At 42.6% G+C, this 5,335-nt stretch overlaps 1 pseudogene; it reads left to right on the forward strand.

Moving 5' to 3' along the window:
* The first annotated feature begins 3,680 nt into the window (after nucleotides 1-3,680).
* On the forward strand, nucleotides 3,681-5,093 carry LOC129649281 (olfactory receptor 1038-like; annotated as a pseudogene).
* The last annotated feature ends 242 nt before the right edge of the window (nucleotides 5,094-5,335 follow it).

Below are 5,335 nucleotides of genomic sequence, written 5' to 3' on the forward strand. Positions count from 1 at the left end.
ACGTCTAGCTAACTTTGGGGTGCTTCAGAGGGCCCCTGAGACATCCCAAAGAGAGATATTAAACTACCTGAGTTCACTGGACATGTTAAATTACATGGGACGTGTTGTCAGAAAGAGTGATGAATCTTCTCATGTTATATTGTATGGTTGATGATACTAATATAGATATCCTAGAAATTCTGTGACATTCATGAAAGTCGGATATGTTCTGGTAGAATGCTGTCGGTTACAGTGCTCGTTATCGTATCCAGCGTTTCAGGTCACAGCAGTGGCCAGATCACTTTGCCAATTTCAATTCAATCAGGTTTAAGCACGCCTTCTATGCTTTCACACCGGTGCCTTTGCAAAAATACTGCTCCTTCAAGATGTATGGAAAAGACTTTTCTAAGTTTACCCATAAACAATTTTTTTGTTTGTTTGTTATCTGGTAAGCTGGTCAGACTGGAATTTAGTCTACTCTCTAGGTTAAGAGAACACAGTTTGCTTAGAATGAAGCTTTCCATCACAGATTATGAATTTCTTTACCTTTCAGTGATTTATATTTGTTTTTATATTTTTTTTTTACTTCAGTAAAGTAAATAAGCATTATTTAAGATTATGGTACATGTAGGATGGACCAAGCTTTCCCCACTCCTGCAAATTCCCTTAACCCCTCAGATTCTTCTGATGGGACCAAGGTCTCACTTCCCTCCAGAGGGACAATCCAAGCTTTTTATCAGCTGATCTGCCCCTGATATCAGAGTCAATTTGAGCATTATTTGGTCTATAATTTAGGCATGAAACTATGAGTACATAAAGGAAACATGCTTTTTGATGCAGGATGGCCATGATATTCGTTGGATTTCAGAGAAAATTGGTTAAAATGAAACTTTTTTTTTCTTGGAAACTGCAAAGCTGGTTCTTTTAGCATTTGTGATTGAAAACGTCTAGGTTGTAAGGTCAGTTTTCATTCCAGTCCCAAAAAAAGGCAATGACAAAGAATATTCAAACTGCCTCACAGTTGCACTCATCTCACACGCTAGTAAAGTAATGCTCAAAATTCTCCAAGCCAGGCTTCAACAATATGTGAACCATGAACTTCCAGATGTTCAAGCTGGATTTAGAAAAGGCAGAAGAACCACAGATCAAATTTCCAACATCCACTGGATCAAGGAAAAGGCAAGAGAGTTGCAGATAAACATCTATTTCTGCTTTATTGACTATGCCAAAGCCTTTGACTGTGTGGATCACAATAAAGTGGGGAAAATTCTGAAAGAGATGGGAATACCAGACCACCTGACCTGCCTCTTGAGAAATCTGTATGCAGGTCAGGAAGCAACAGTTAGAACTGCACATGGAACAACAGACTGGTTCCAAATAGGAAAAGGAATATGTCAAGGCTGTATATTGTCACCCTGCTTATTTAACTTATATGCAGAGTACATTGTGAGAAACGCTGGGTTGGATGAAGCACAAGCTGGAATCAAGATTGCCGGGAGAAATATCAATAACCTCAGATATACAGATGACACCACCCTTATGGCAGAAAGGGAAGAACTAAAGAGCCTCTTGATGAAAGTGAAAAAGGAGAGTGTAAGAGCTACCTTAAAGCTCAACATTCAGAAAACGAAGATCATGGCATCTGGCCTCATCACTTCATGGCAAATAGATGGGAAAACAGTGAAAACAGTGGCAGACTTTATTTTGGGGGGCTCAGAAATCACTGCAGATGGTGACTGTAGCCATGAAATTAAAAGAGGCTTGCTACTGTGCTGCTAAGTCACTTCAGTCGTGTCCGACTCTGTGCGACCCCATAGATGGCAGCCCACCAGGCTCCCCTGTCCCTTGGATTCTCTAGACAAGAACACTGGAGTGGGTTTCCACGTCCTTGTCCAATGCATGAAAGTGAAAAGTGAAAGTGAAGTCACTCAGTCTTGTCCGACTCTTAGCGACCCCATGGACTGCAGTCTACCAGGCTCATCCATCCATGGGATTTTCCAGGCAAGAGTACTGGAGTGGGTTGGCATTGCCTTCTCCGAACAGACGCTTACGACTTGGAAAGAAAGTGATGACCAAAGTAGACAGCATGCTAAAAAGCAGAGACGTTACTTTGCCAACAAAGATCTGTCTGGTCAAGGCTATGGTTTATCCATGTGTCATGTATGGATGTGAAAGTTGGACTATAAAGAAAGTTGACTGCCGAAGATTTGATGCTTTTGAACTGTGGAGACCCAACCACTCCATCCTAAAGGAAATCAGCCCTGAATATACATTGGAAGGACAACTATGAACCTGAAACTCCAATACTTAGGCCACTTGATGCAAAGAGCTTACTCATTTGGAGGTCACTTTGATTTGCCTGTGAGTGTGGGAGCCCAACCTAGGTGCAGGGCCTCAGGGGCAATTGCTACTGAATAATGACATTAAAGCAAGTGCATTCCAGCCCTGTGTGACTCTCAGCACACGAGAGACTGGGAAAGCTATCTATCTTGGAGGAAAGAAAGGCAGGCGAGAGAATGTGTTTTCAGGGCTCTCCTCGCAGCTGGGGTTTGGCTCCTCAGGTCGGACCACCAAGCCTGCTCCCAGGGCCTCAGTTCCCAGGTCAGGGCCGTGTGCCGCCTACGCCTTCCAAGCCTTGCAAACACATTTCCAGGTGAGCGCAGCACTGCCCATGGGGAAGGAGGCTTCCGGAGTGTATCAGCACCACAGCGGGGCGCCATGCTGCGGTCACCCAGCCGAGGGCGCCTGGCACCTCCCATGGGCGTGCCATGCTGGGGTCACCCAGCCGAGGGCACCTGGCACCTCCCATGGGCGTGCCATGCTGGGGTCACCCAGCTGAGGGCACCTGGCACCTCCCATGGGCGTGCCATGCTGGGGTCACCTAGCCGAGGGCGCCTGGCACCTCCCATGGGCCCCCAGCGAAAAGTGGCAGGCGCAGCCCTGGCTTGCAAAAAACCGAAGCGGAGAGCACAGCTAGCTCTGGCAGAAGGAAGCAAACAGCCACGGGAGGCCTTTGCAGGCAGTTGCTGGCCAGCCCCTTGTTAGGGCTCCCCGGGCAAAAAAATCACTAAAAATTGGTAACACCAATAATGTTACACCAATAATTTAGAAAGTATTCCTGATTATGTGTTGAAAATAATTAATGTAAAACTCTTTGTTGCTGTTCACTCACTCAGTCATGTCTGGCTCTGTGTGGCCCCATGTGCTGCAGCATGCCAGCCTTCCCTGTCCTTCACTGTCCCCCGGAGATTCCTCAAACTCAAGTCCATTGAGTAAATGATTATAAAGAACTCTACTTTTTAACATATGTGTATTCTAACTACAAGTGTAATTTTTCACTTTTAGAAAGTAGTATTTGAAAATGAATAAATTACATATGAATCCAAAATTTGCCTAATTCACAAATAGAAATATTTAATATCCTCCACTTTTCTATCCATGGAATATCCTGTTTAGCTTTGTATTGTATTTAGCATAATGAACATTTGTTAAAATAAATGTCTATTAAAACAAATAAAATGTTACATATTAAAGTTTTACTCCACTGAGAAGTAAATATGGGAGCAGGGTATTTTAAAATGTCTTCATTATATTATTTAATATGACTAAAAATAATCTAAACTTAAAATATTACATATATTTATAAACATTATTTTTATTAAACCTCAATTTTTGGCTTCAGAAAATTATAAATAGTCAGACAGGAGAGTTTGAGAGGGGATATATTTATTTGTTCTGATATTCTGCTTCAGAACTTCTGGGAAACTTCCCTGGTGGCTCAGATGGTAAAGTGTCTGCCTGAAATGCGGGAGACCTGGGTTCAATCCCTGGGTCAGGAAGATCCCCTGGAGAAGGAAATGGCAACCCACTCCAGTACTCTTGCCTGGAAAATTCCATGGATGGACGAGCCTGGTAGGCTACAGTCCATGGGGTCGCAAAGGGTCAGACATGACTGAGCAACTTCACTTATTCTGCTTCAATGAGCAATACTTTTTCAAGTTAAAACACACACGTTTTGGCATCTGATGACAATTCCTTACTCCTGATAACTTATCTGTCTTTAACTTGTCTCTTCGGCAGTTCAGAGACTAGAACAAATGATTGAAGAGAATATTACCAGGTGATGGAACTCATTCTTTTGGGTTTTTCAGTCCAGAGAGAGATTGAAATCCTTCTCTTTCTTCTCATTTTAGTGGTATATTCTCTATCAATGGTGGGAAACATTGGCATGGTTTCCTTAATCCGGTTGGATCCTCAACTTCACACACCCATGTACTTTTTTCTCAATAATCTGGCCTTTGTAGACTTTTCTTACTCCTCATCAATAGCTCCAAAGTTCCTGGAGACCCTCCTGACCAAGCACAGGTCCATATCTCTCTATGCATGTGTGACACAGCTGGGCTTTTTCCTAAACTTCTTGATTTTGGAGACATTCCTTCTTGAAGTCATGGCTTATGACCGCTCTGTGGCCATCTGCAATCCTCTTCTCTACATCGTGATCATGTCCCAAAAGGTGTGCATGCAGCTGGTCGCAGGCCCTTACTGATACAGCTTTTCTGTTGCTTTCCTCCACACAGCTGTTACTTTTTGACTGATCTACTATGGCCCCAATGCTATTAATCACTTCTATTGTGATGATGTCCCTTTGATGGCCCTTGCCTGCTCAGAGACCAGCCTCAGAGAGATCTTGATTTTTATCTTTGCTGGATTCAACATGATCAGCTCTTTGACCACGGTCCTTGTTTCTTACCTGTACATTGTGGCTGCCATCCTGAGAGTCCAGTCTGCAGAAGGGAGGCGCAGAGCATTCTCATCCTGCGGTTCTCATCTGACTGCTGTCACTGTATTCCAAGGGACTCTGATCTTCATGTATCTGCAGCCCAAATCAAACCATTCCCTTGACACAGACAAATGGCCTCTGTCTTCCACACAATAGTCATTCCTTTGTTGAATCCCATGATCTACAGCCTGAGGAACCAAGAGGTAAAAATGCCTTGAGGAAAGCCTTTGAAAAATGTTATTTCCTGTCTCTAGTAAACATTAAAATGTATCTTGTAACACTGACTGTCTTGGAACTATGCCACACGCAGATGTGTTGTTTTTATTATCTTTGATAGGTTAATTTTATTTCTACCATTTTTATATGAGCAAAATGACTTTGCACATGTGTTCTATTTTTCATATAATTTATAAGTAAGATGAAAGGTTTAAAAGACTATAATGCACACTTTTAACAAATCGCTACTATTTGCATCTGTGACACTTGACAGTTTTGGCCTGGATAGTTTCTATTTAACTGATAATAAAATTTAGCCGCTGCTTTCAAAAATGCTTCTATTTTATACATTGTGGAGAC

Source organism: Bubalus kerabau, chromosome 4 (assembly GCF_029407905.1).
Source record: "Bubalus kerabau isolate K-KA32 ecotype Philippines breed swamp buffalo chromosome 4, PCC_UOA_SB_1v2, whole genome shotgun sequence".
In the NCBI taxonomy this organism is placed as follows: domain Eukaryota; kingdom Metazoa; phylum Chordata; class Mammalia; order Artiodactyla; family Bovidae; genus Bubalus; species Bubalus kerabau.